The sequence below is a fragment of the Cebus imitator genome, unplaced genomic scaffold (genome assembly GCF_001604975.1).
Source record: "Cebus imitator isolate Cc_AM_T3 unplaced genomic scaffold, Cebus_imitator-1.0 Scaffold77, whole genome shotgun sequence".
Classification (NCBI taxonomy): Eukaryota; Metazoa; Chordata; class Mammalia; order Primates; family Cebidae; genus Cebus; species Cebus imitator.
This window is the reverse complement of record NW_016107392.1, coordinates 4974675-4988160: the sequence shown is the minus strand read 5'-3', so window position 1 is coordinate 4988160 and position 13486 is coordinate 4974675. Positions and strand designations below refer to the sequence as shown.

General features: G+C 41.4%; 1 protein-coding gene across 3 annotated transcripts in view; it reads right to left on the bottom strand.

The window, feature by feature from the left end:
• Positions 1–13486, bottom strand: part of LOC108307292 — a 242332-nt gene that overhangs the window by 109166 nt on the left and 119680 nt on the right. For all 3 annotated transcript variants that reach the window (XR_005200970.1, XR_005200971.1, XR_005200969.1), the window contains exon 4: positions 6886–6942. The gene's annotated coding sequence lies outside the window, so the exon portion shown is untranslated. The remainder of the gene's footprint in view (positions 1–6885; positions 6943–13486) is intronic.

Sequence of the window (13486 nt, the reverse complement as noted above, 5' to 3'; positions counted from 1 at the left end):
GGTGCGGGTCACCATGCCTGGCTAATTTTTATATTTTTAGGAGAGACAGAGTTTCACCATGGTGGCCAGGCTGGTCTTGAACTCCTGACCTCAGCTGATCTACCTGCTTCAGCCTCCCAAAGTGCTGGGATTACAGGCGTGAGCCACCACGCCCAGCTCTAGTTTGATTTTTTTTTTTTTTTAATTACACTATTCTCTCTCTGAGGACTAAACAATGCACTATAAATTACAAGTGTTTACTTAAAAACTTTTAACGTCAAAAATAGTTTCAAACTTAGAAAAACCTGAGTTATTTTTAATACTATTATGACCTAGTTGTATTTTCTTTGCAATGCCATCACTACTAATCAACCATGTAAAACCAAAAGTTTTTTAAAGCTGTAAATATTACCGACATATTATTTGCAGTCAATTAGCACAATATTCTAATGAGATTATCGTCACTGATTCCCAGCAGGGGTAGGTAATTGTGTTTTTTCATATACTAATCTGACTTGGCTTTCTTATAGCATGCACGTCCTGTAAAATTGGGATGACAGTACCTGCAGTACTTACCCTTATGTTTTTCAGCCAACCCTTGGCATATGGGAAATACTTGCTAAATGTAATTAACGTGATTGTTTTCTTTGCCACATAAGTTGCACCACAAAAATATAAAATAGATCCATATTCCTTAACTATAAGAAACACAACTAAAAGAACTTACTGAGTGTGTTAAGTGTCTTTTCTTTGTCGCAACAATAGTAGCTACTCTGTATGTATTGGTACATTATTTCATAGCAACAAACACACACTTTCACTTTAGCATTGTTAAGCACTGAAGTTCAAAACTAGCAACCCATAGCACTTATTGTTTAATATCTTGTTTTTTTTTCCTTTATTCATACGATTCAAAGAAGTACTTATCTACCTGATGGTGACCACTTACACTTTTCATGATCAATCTGGGTGTCTTGCAAAAAGAAGTAATAGTTTCTATTTTCACTTCCATTTCCCTCTCAGAAAATGAATTTAAAAAATGGCCAGAAAAAATTGGAAAAACATAAAATATTTTTTAAAATACATGCTTTTCTTCTTGTTTGGAGTTACTAAACTCTAAAAGAGTATTTTATGTCCCCAAATACTAATTTCCACAATAATTTATCCCCCTGGATCATCAAGTCTTTTTCTCAAGTCTGCCATTCTCTGAAGCCACTACAATCTTGTCCTATGACACTTAGCCTTTAGCTTTTGAAATGAAGCAGAGAAGAGACAAAGGCTTATGAACTGAAGCCAGAGCCAGGGCAAGGATTTAGCCTCCTTTTCTGTATATTTTCAAAGCTGTTGGCTATAAGGACTAAAATACACATTCCGGGGCTTTTCTACTGGATTCCAGTCATGTACCATGTACCAGGAGTCAATAAGGACAATAGTAAATTAGGAAACAGGCTGGAATTCACTCTTAGAATCCTTCCAAATGACAACTACCAAAATCCAGTTAAAGATTCATTTTATAACTTCTCTTTCTTTCTTTTTTTTTTTTGAGACAAAGTCTAGCTCTGTTGCCCAGGCTGGAGTGCAGTGGCATGATCTTGGCTCAGTGCAACCTCCGTCTCCCAGGTACAAGGGATTCTCCTGCCTCCGCCTCTTGAGTAGCTGGGATTACACACATGCAACCATGCCCAGCTAAATTTTGTATTTTTAGTACAGACAGGGTTTCACCATGTTAACCAGGATGGTCTCGATCTCCTGACTTCATGATCTGCCCATCTTGGCCTCCTAAAGTTCTGGAATTACAGGCATGAGCCACCGCACCTGGCCTCGTTTTATGATTTCTTTTTTTAAATTGGGGATTTCAATGAAGTGGCTTTGAAGTATTTATCTGAATTCTTTTTAATACCACATCCCAAGCACCTGACTCTGCCTATGCTGAGATAATACTTTGAGTTCATAAACCAATAATGAAATGAGACCAAAAAATACCCATTGCTAACCCAAGTTTCAGTGTAGCTTATAAAATTACTTGGAAGAAACAATCAGAGAGGCATGAGAACAAGCGGTAGGGTGTTTCAAAAGGCAAAAGGAAAGAGAATGAAAATAAATGAAAAGAATTAAGTTCAATGGCAAATGCAAGATCCACGTTGGAGCAGTTTGAGGACACCGGCTATGCCGGGCTGCAGCACATTGCTATCGTGGGAAAGGCAGAGTGTGCCTTTGTGGTTCTTAAACCGGAGCTGCTTATTTAGTTTTTCCTAGACAGGATTTTTCATCAGCTCTCCATGATTATTCCATTTTTTGTGTTTCCTCAATTTATAGAGGGCTTTAGATTACCACTAGTCTGACCCCTCAGGCATTTTCCTAGGACTAGCTTTCAGCTGCTTCGAAATGATATGACTGCCAGGAAAGTACCGCTGCATCACCTCAGGCCTTTCTAGGAAGAGGTGATGCACTAATTGTGTCCTAATCCAAATGATATAAATGTGCAAGAATGTAGAATACTGGACTGGTTGGCCAGGCGCAGTGGCCCACAGCTGTAATCCTAGCATTTCGGGAAGGCAAGGTGGGCAGATCATAAGGTCAGGAGTTTAAGACCAGCCTGGCCAACATAGTGAAACCCTGTCTCTACTAAAAATACAAAAAATTAGCCAGGCATGGGGCGATGGGCACCTGTAATATCCCAGCTACTTGGAAAGCTAAGCCAGGAGAATTGCTTGAACCCAGGAGGTAGAGATTGCAGTGCGCCAAGATCGTGTCATTGCACTCCAGCCTGGGCGACAGTGTGAGACTCTGTCTCAAAAATAAATAAATAAAATAAAAAAATAAAAAAGAATACTGTTTAATTATTCTTCAAGGTAAACGGTGAGTAAAGAAGAAAACATATTCGAGGAACAGATGTCCAAAGCAGGATTTGTGTCCTCTAACATAAGGCTAAGAAGAAAACATCAGAAAATTTTTATTATTGTGTGGGTTCTATTTATCTAATGAAAAAAATATTATGAATCATTAAAAATGATCTTAGAAAATTAAAAAGAGAAATCCAAATGAAATTCTAGAGAGTGACTTTTTCAAATAATTTTGACAGATACACCACAGCATCCACTGTCCTCCAAGTCTGTCTTCTCACGATCCTTTCAAACTCTAGATACTACAAAACAAAGTAATCCGAATTGTGCTATGTGCATTAAAAATAATTGTAAATAATTAAAAATAATTGTAAAACATAGGAACGTGTGAATCCATAATACTAATGTTTGGCTAAACTTTGGAGAAATCTGCTATATTTAAGGATACAGAAAGGCTTCACTAATCATAACTGAAATCAGGACACAGTCAAAGAATCAAACAAGCAACTTCGGCTTGGCTTCAATAACAAAACATTTAGAAACTTCCTCGGCTACTCCAGTGAGATCTTTCCAAAGCAGAAAACTGGGATACAATATTTTGTTTATTGTGTATTAGCTTTAGAAATATCCCTCAAAGACAGGTGTTTAGTGTTGTTTAGAAGAATAATTTTGCATATTATAACCTTTAAAATTTGTCATATTTATGGAGAAATCTTAGATGTATGTGCATAATTGCAATTCCTTTTTAAATAAGCTTGCTTCTGAAATCAGTGGGAGTCTCACTAAGACAAGGATGGTATAGAATCACTGTGACACTCTAAGTAGACTTTCAAAGAAAGGAAGCAACAGATTTTAGATCTCTTATTTTTCCAGCACTGGCTTTATAGCTAGCACCAACTGTACCTCTCATACAGCACACCCCAAGCTGCAAACCTACACCAGTTAAAAATTAAGTTCTTCTGCCATTTGATACAACCATCCCACTAATGGGTATATATCACCCCAAAATTAAATCATCATATAAAAAAGATACCTGCACACTCATATGTTTATTACAGCACAATTCACTATAGCAAAGTTATGGTATCCACCTAAGTGTCCATCAGCTGATGACTGGATGAAGAAAATGTGGTAATATATACAATGGAATACTAGTCAGCCATAAAAAATGAAAAAATGTCTTCTATAGCGACATGGATGGACTAAGCAAAAAAATTCAGAAATGAAAAGGCAAATACGACATGTTCTCACTAATAAGTTAAGCTAAGTATGCGTACACGTGGACATATAAGAGTGTGGAATAACAGTCGCTGGAGACTTGGAAGGGTGAGAGAGTGGGAGGGGGTAAAGCATGAGAAATTACTTAAGGGGTATAATGTACACTCTTCAGGTGATGGTTACATTAAAAGCTCAGGCTTCGCTACTATACAATATATCCATGTAACAAAACTGCACTTGTACTTTTTAAATTTATACAAATAAAAAAATTTAGTTCTTTTTTTATCTTGGAAAAGTGAATCATCTTTTTTTTTCCTTTTTTTTTTTTTTTTTTTTTTTTTTTTTTTTTTTTTTTTTTTTTTTTTTTTTTTGAGACAGTCTCGCTTTGTCACCCAGGCTGGAGTGCAGTGGTGCGACCTCAGCTCACTGCAACCTCTGCCTCCTGGGTTCAAGTGATTCTCCTCCCAAGTAGCTAGGACTACAGGCGTGTGCCACCACATCTGGCTAATTTTTGTATTTTTAGTAGAGATGGGGTTTCACCATGTTAGCCAAGATGGTCTTGATCTCCTGATCTTGTGATCTGTCTACCTCAGCCTCCCAAAATGCTCGGTTTACAGGCGTGAGCCACCGCGCCCGGCCCATTTCCAAAAGTTTTAAATTGATCCAAGCCTTTACTTAACTGTCATTTTGCCCATTAAAAATATATGAAGGTGAGGACTCAGGTTTTACCACGAAATTCTTTTCCCCTACTAGATCCTAGCTTCCTAAACTGTGTTATAATGTATGACTACATTTCAATTAATTAAGATGTTGAGCTGGAAATGCTAAAAATTCTTGAAAAGCTTGGTTAGATGAGTTCAGCACATTCCAGTATACAAGCTCACCTGCACATCATGAAAGTTTAAGGTACTAAATTTTAAAAAATGACAAGGTGATGAACTTCAGCACAGAAAAACAATGCAATACTAAACTTGGGCCAGCAGATGGTGCTCTCCAGCCCATGGCATGAACCAAGATGGTAAGTGTAATCATGCGGTCCACTGGACCATTTAAGGGCACAAATCATGAGATCACACCATCAGAATACTTACGTTTCTGTGAAATAGAATAGAGGGATCTAAAAATATATAAAAATCAATGAAAAATAAGTGTGTTGCTTTTTTGAAAATTATACTTAATATGCAAGATCTAACAGCACAGGAGGATTGATCTTATTCAAAATGGTAAATAAAAGGATTCTTCACTAATGATCAGGAGGAGAAGAATGTCCAAGTTCAGACAGAAAGAAAGTTGAGGAGGAAATGGTAGGTGAGAAAATAGAAACAGAGGCTTATTACGAAAGGAAAGAGAGAGCTCAGCACATAAAGAATAAAGTTAAGGCAGGTTTGAGGCATTTTTAGGGGTAAAAAAGGCTTGTACAGGTTAGTGAAGAACATGGGGAGAAGGGCAAGAAACCACGTGCACCTACCATGGCAATGCAATACTGCAAGTCTATCAAAGGACAACCAACTAGCAGGTTAAGAACTCCACTTTGCCGATTATGATAAACATTAAAAAGAAAAAAAGGAAAAATTAAAAGTGATACAATATAAAAAAATTCTATCCCAGCCTGCATATATTAAAGATCTCACTTCAGGAAACTACATACCCACAGGTACAAATATGTATGCTGGGCCCTAAGGTAACAGGTATTTCCCCCTGTGGGTTCTAATAAAAAGGTCTGAAAGCTATGGAAATATTAAATGTTCCCCCAGTGCCCCACCTCTCTCTCAAGCTAATAATACCAGCTACAAAATCTCCAAAACAGAAATGTAACTGTCAAAAGTGAGATCCCAAAATCCCCGAAGGGAAACAGGGCAAAACATACAACATAATATTTAATAAACTATGTAAATTATGAAGCAGAAGTCAGGGCCGAGGAAGATGCAATATAATGTCATTAGAGAAAAGTCTAACTACCAGGTGTGACTCTCAGTCCCATCTCTGGCATCTTCTCCCACCCTGAATAAAGGGACGCTGGGGTGCTGAAGGGGAGCTGGCAGGAGAGACAGCAAGGCTGGGGATGAGGCGCATGGCAGGACCTACAGCATCTCTCTGGGAAGGAATTGGTGAAGGTCCAGAGATGGGAGTGGAGTGAGGAGAAAGGTAATACATTCAACGTCAAATCCTATCACCAAGTAGAGGACGGGACATGTAATACGCCCTTTTATTAATGTTTGCTGAAGGTGTCAGTAGGTCTCAATAATACCAGCAGTTTTATTACAGGAAGTTAGTGACTAAGCAGGTATGATAGTTTGGAACTTCTTATTCCAAGGTCATCACCTGCCATCATTAGAAAATGGGAGTGCTGCTGCTTTTCACGCCATCCTCACAATCTTTGTGACTGTCAGACACTTCAGTGGCCACCTGTAAGGTACACTGTGCTCCCCTGGAACTAGCTCTTCAAGAATTTCAAAGATGTTTGTTTGGTTTCCAAGTGGAAACCAATCTGACACTTAGAAGGTCAAAGACAAAAATGAATGGGTGCTCAAGGACATAGGGTGCTCAAAGATGAAGAAGTTTCAAAGAAGTTTCAAGGTAAATTTCTCAGCGCCATGATGACAGGCTATACAGAGGCCGCGTCAGAACTTGCCAATGATGTTCACAGTTGCTTTGGGCAGAGGGTTTGCTTTTGTTGGGTATTTCTGGCTTGTATAATTGGTTTATTTGGGGCTTATGTACATTTAAAAGAACCTAATAGCAGCACACACCTACAACCTATTTACTACGTGCCATGTACTATTCTAGGCATTTCCAAGTTTTAACTTATTTAATAAATGTATACACAACTACTAATCTCAGTTACCTGTTCAGTGGTTTATTCCGTTCCACTAAAAGTATCTCTGTTTCTTCCATGTTCCTCCTGCAAAATATAAAGAGAATACCGTTAGTGATTGGCATAAATGCACACAAAATGTTCTACATTATTATTTGCTATTTTCCAAACTTGGAGTGCCAAAAGGGCTTCATTAAACTTTACTCAATTATTTCAGCTGCCTAATTTTACTGAGTTCCTAAATAGAATCTTAAGAAGACATCATTACTACCTACACAGATAATAAGAGATTTGAAAAACAACTTACAGCTTCATAAGAAATTAAGGTGACACAATCAAAAGTTAGATACACAGGGAAACAAACTAGAATAAGAATCTCCTGGATTTTGAATCCTTCTACATATGATATGCCTTTTCAAACCACACTCCTTGTGAAGTTCTTTTTCAGGTGGGCAGTACCTTTCCTTGCTAGGTGAAATAACTGCTATTCTAAAGATAGAAACCATTGATTTGGTTTTAAAGATTTACTTAAAATTAAAAAAAAAAAAATTATAAAGGGAAGCCTTTAACAAAAAAGAGGTTATTCCCCAGAAAAGGTAATTGTTCAGAATCTCTGGCAGGTGACATTTACCATTGGGAACGCATGAGTGTCTAGGTTCCGTCCCTGAAATCTCTGGCTCCCAAAGTCTCTCTCACTAAGGTTCCAGAGATGATCACGTTGATCAATACCGCTTCATGCTAACAAAGCTCACAAGAGACTGAAAAAGCCAAAATGCCCAAGTATTCACTTATCATGAAAAACACAATTGTCAGATATGCCGGACACCTGCTCCATCCAGTTTGGAAGCCAATAAATCCTAGGCATAAGCACCTCATAGGCAGGCAAAGATTAGGCCACACTAACAGCAGATTGCTCAGTGAGCATATCAGAGCAGTCTCCACCAGGATGCCAATGGACTCCAAAACAATCTCTCTAGCCAAGCATTCTCCCGCATTCTCCACCACCAGCATCCTAGTCCAAGCTGCCATTGTTCTTTCTCCTGGAAAAACACAAAACACTTCTTGCCGTTTTCCACTTCCGTACTTTCTCCCCTCCAATTCATGATCCACAATGTGTCCAGAGTAAACCCTTTGTTTGACTGTCTGTCTGTTTTGGAGACAGGGTTTCACTACGACACTCAGGCTGGAGTGTAGTACTAGAGTCACAGCTCACTGCAGCCTCAAACTCCCGGGCCCAAGCGATCCTCCCACCTCAGCCTCCCGAGTTGCTGGGCTACAGGTATGACTATGCCTGGCACAAAAAAAAAAACCTTTTAAAATAGAAAACAGATCGTGGCTCAGCCCTACCTGTACTCTTTAGTGCTCTGCATTGGTCTATGACAAACACAGAGTGGGGACTCTCCCTCATTGTCCTCTGACTTCAGCCACACTGGTCTCTTCACTCCTATGAATGCACAAGATCACTCAACACCGCAGAGATTTCCCACACCTTATTTTCCCTGCTTGGAAATTAATGCACGTATTCTGCCCTCCCTCCCCTGACACACGTGCCTACCCAGGAACCTGCTCACCCTCACTCTAGTTACATGATCCCATCACTAGGACAAATTCCCCTATGCTAAGCCCCCAGGACACCTTGACCTTCTCCACCAGAGCACTTGGACAGTTTGTAGCTACCTGTAACTATGCATTGCACAATTACTTAATTTAGGTCTCCACAAGGGTGGACACGGAGTTCATTTTATTAGCGTGTTCCCCAGTATTGACTACTCAACAGATGCGTTCTTGAATGAATGGTGGCTTCGGGCTAACAGAATCTGTTGCATGCATTGCCAGAAACAGGGATAATTCTGCCAGACAGACATAGGGCTCTGCTGAAGAGGCTCCACCCCCACAGTGCACACCCCCACCCCGGGTCACCAGTAATTAGACGGGCATTGTCTACATTCAGTTCTACAAATTTTTGTTTCCTATACTCCCTTGGCCAAAATAAATCTTCAGATACTAAAAAAGAAAGAGCACAAAGTTCAAGTCACATTTGGGTGGCAACCCAGCAGAGAGGACTCACGGAAGTGGGTTACTAAGAAACATCATAAACAAAAAGGAAAACAAATTTCAGCCCAAGGAAATCCTTGATGAAACAACCCTGGTGAGTAGATACACAGACACACACAGACCAAAGCAGTGGCTCTCAGAGGAGGGTGCGTGAGAGCCCAAGGTTGCCGCGGGATGCCACCACAGCCAGGGGGCCAACAGCAAGGCAATGTGAAGATCCCCGAAGGAGGCCTCACTCCCTGCCCCTCCTCCGACCGCCAGGGCCTGCCCCGCATGCTTGACACCCAGGAGACCTGTTGTGCACTGAGTGTTCGATGCGCTCCCATTGGCCTAACAAATCAACACTTAATGGGCATTTCCTAACTCACCAAGTAGAGTGTTTTAAATGGCTCACAGCTGTGGTTAATTTTTATAAGATCTTCTAACATTTCAGTCTTCTTAGCAATAGGGATGAGAACAAAACTGGAGGGAAGAAACCCCTTAATACACTTGGCTCTAAATTCCTATCTAGTTATGGGGTTAGAGACGGTCAATTTCACTCATCCATTCAAAACAGTGTGCACTGCAAATAGTGTGCACCTCATTCTAGGTGGTGTGGCTGTGTACCGAACAAGACAAAAGGCCTTTTTCAAGGGATAACGTTCTGGAAGGAGACTGACAATAAATGCTGAAGTAAAAGATAAAACCCATCAGATGACAATACGTAGTATAAAGAAAAGTAAAGCAAGTGAGGGTGACAGAGAATGTGTGTTCGTTGGGGGTGGGGGCTGGGAGTCAACATTTAAACAGGGTGTCCAAGGAAAGCCTCTCTGAGAAATTGCCGTATGCGCAAAGATCTGAAGAATGCGGAGAAGAGAACCGTGCAGACATCTCGGGAAGAGTAGTTCCAGACAGGATCAGCCAGTGCGAAGACCCTGAGGCTGAAGCATGTGGCCTGTCTTGGGGCATAGGAAGGAACAGCAATAGGAGGTGAGATCAGAGAGGTGAGCGAGGGGTTGCAGAGGACAGCACTAAAGACCGGTGGCTTTTATTCTGAGTGCCACAGAATGCACCGGAGGTGATGCCTGCAACAACCTGCCCCATGGAATGCTACAGAGGGGCCGGGCCATCATCTGGCTATGTTTAGAATAAACTGAGAAGAAGGCAGGCAGGCAGCTAGGCTGGTTACTGGGCTACCGGACAATGCAGAGACGAGAGGACAATGGCGTGGACCAGGAGCAGCAGCACAGCTGCTTCCATAGAGCTGTTGGGGTCTTCACAGAACGTGAAGCAAAGGCCGTGGAGCTAACTTTCTCTTCCCGAAGGGCTGATTTTAGTGCTCTTAATGCTTTTCTCACTAACCATGCTTTTTTTTAAATTAGTACTTTTATAAAATAAAATTTAGTGGGTTTTAATCTACTACAAAAGTAATAGATGATCAGGCTGGGAGTGCTGGCTCATGCCTGTAATTCCAAGACTTTGGGAGGCTGAGGCAGGTAGATCACCTGAGGTCAGGAGTTCGAGACCAGCCTGGCCAACATGGTGAAACCCTGTCTCTATTAAAAATGCAAATATTAGCTGGGCGTGGTGGTGTCTCCCTGTAGTCCCAGCTACTCGGGAGGCTGAGGTGGGAGAACTGCTTGAACCCAGGAGGCGGAGGCTGCAGTGAGCTAAGATTGTGCCACTGTACTCCAGCCTGGGCAACAGAACAAGAACGTGTATCAAAAAAAAAAAAAAAAAAAAAAAAAAAAAAAAAAAAAAAAAGAGAGAGAAATAATAGATTATCCCTAAAGAGAGTGCAAAAGGTCAAACAAACCAAACCTTTGCATCACATTATAAAAGAACTAAAAATACAAGTACTTCTTATACTGATCACCACCATATATTACAGTGAAATAAGAGATTTCTTCCCTAGGCAAGGAGAAAGATCATTCTATACACCCTAAACAGTTTTCCACTTGAAGATCTATTGATACACAGCAGGACAAACACCAGACAGAAGTACTGTATTCTTAAAACCAAGCTTAGGTCAGTATGGGCTAACCCTGAAATCTCTCGGCTGTGCCAGTTTGAGATTAATGAAGAAATGTTTGGTCCATCACTCATAAAACCACACTTTTCTACACAAAGACTTTCTCTCAGAGAAACCCATGATGATGACATAATGTGAAGTAAAATTTAGGTATAGTAAAATTCTTTAAAAATGAAATAAAGTACCCTTTTTAGTCTCTGCATTGTTGATTAATACCGGGGTTTAAAAAAAAAAAAGGTAGGGGAAGCTCAGTGCACAGAACTGTCGTCATGGAAACCATCCTGCTCCAGGGCAGGGGAGCAGCTCTTCACTTGCTGTCATCAAGCCACCAAGCGTCTCATCTGTGTGGGAGACAAAGCCACGTCCTCCCCAGTCAGAACACTGCTGTATAGTCAAATATGATCACTTGGCCTGGTGGTCTGTAGCTGCAAACCAAATTAAACTGTGATTCTCAACATTTGACTCCTATGACTGATATGCCGTATTTGTTTACCTTCTCTCAAACAGAGCTACCAACAGATCAGTCACTCACGGTGACTTGGGCAGTATCAATTGTCCACTAGAGTAGAGCTTTTCACACTCTGAGGCGCACATGAGCTGCCTGCAAGTCCTGTTAAAAAGCAGATTCTTATACAGATAACTCATGGAAACATCACCTGTGCGGTAACATACGTCTCTCAACTCCTCTGAGCTATTTTAGTTCATCCTAATTTTCTTAACATTTTTCAGACACGTATTTCTTTCTTAGTTTGCTTCTGAAGTATAAAAGATAATAGTGGTGAGATTGGAAAAACAAAAAATGCTGTTTCTCTATGACAGGGATCCCCAGCAGAGGATCACCTGAGCCGCAGTGAGTCCTGACTGTGCCACTGCACTCCAGCCTGGGCGACAGAGTGAGACTCACGCAAAACAAAACACACAAACAAAACAAAACAAAACAAAAGGCTCCCCAGCATGTCTGTGAGCAAGACCTACTTTTTGTTTCTCTGAAATCCTAAGATGACCAGAAGAAGATGGTGTGCTGGAGAGAGGCTGAATGTTTAAGTCAGGAAGCAAAGGAGAGGCTGGTCTAACACCCAGGATTGTTCTTATCCCTTGGGAATCCAGTAAAACCACAGAGGGAGGAACCTGGCAGAAAGGAAGCCAACAGAGAAGAGCCTATAGTGACAACAACTGCTTTGGAGATCTATAAGATAAATCAAGGAGATCATAATCAATTGTTTATAGACTCTGAAAGGACCAACAGGAATTACCATCGAGTTATGTAAAGAAAAAACTATTACCCAACATCTATTAAGGAGGATAAACAAAGGTATGCACCGCTTGGGGCAAGATTTAAAGAAGCGTTAACACCGCCTACCTACACAGGCACGTGGCAGAGAGCAGGCCGACTCATTCTGTGTGGATCCTGTGGCTTGAACCCAAAGGTAAAACAGAAAAGGAGATGGATTTCGGCACAATATAAGAAACTACCTTCTTTTGTTGTTGTTCTTCTTCTTTTTGAGATGGAGTTTTGCCCTGTCTCCCAGGACGGAGTGCAGTGGCACAATCTCAGCTCACTGCAACCTCCACCTCCTGGTTTCAAGCAGTTTTCCTGCCTCAGCCTTGCAAGTAGCTGGTATTACAGACGCACCCCACCAAGCCTGGCTAATTTTTGTATTTTTAGTGGAGATGGGTTTCACCATGTTGACCAGGCTGGTTTTGAACTCCTAATCTGAGGTGATCCACCCACCTTGGCCTCCCCAAGTGCTGGGATTACAGGCATGAGCCACTGTACCACGCCTCATCTGACAGGTTTTATAGTGGCAGTAAGAAGTGGCCTGTGTTGCATAATACAGACATACTTTCTAATAAAATACACTTGTCAGACACAGGACTTTTCTTTTTGCAAAGTAAGGAGTTCTCATTGTTCCTGAGATAGCCTCCACCTGCCATGCTGTTTCTCCCCAGTACTGTACCCTGCGAACATGCCAGGCTGCCTGCCTTTGCTCAAGACAGCTTCACAACTGCAAGCATCACAGGGGCTGTGCCTAGCACACTTTTCATTTCTGGGCCATCCCTGCAAACTTGAAAGCCTAACTAACCTTTGTGAATCTCACGTTCTCTCTCCTCCTAGCGGAGTGGACCGTCTGCTTCTCACCCAGGGAGCCTCAGCGTACCTCTCCCCTAACGCATTCTCCCTCTGCTGTAAATATCTAGACTGTCGGGTCTCTGAGGGCAGCGTCACATGCTATTTCCCCATGTATCCTCAGTGCTGACCATAGTGTCCTGGACATAGCACACATGCATGGTGGGAGGAAGGAAGAGGAGGGGAAGGAGGCAAAGAGGGAGATGACGATGGCTAAATTATCACCTGCTGTGCATACTGCAGAAGGAGCTGATACTGGGAGGAATGTTAATTTGAATAAACTTATTCTACACAGAAAGACATGAATTACTGTGGCCTTCAGTAAGTTATCATTTTATGGCCGGGCGCGGTGGCTCAAGCCTGTAATCCCAGCACTTTGGGAGGCCGAGGCGGGTGGATCACGAGGTCAAGAGATCGAGACCATCCTGGTCAACATG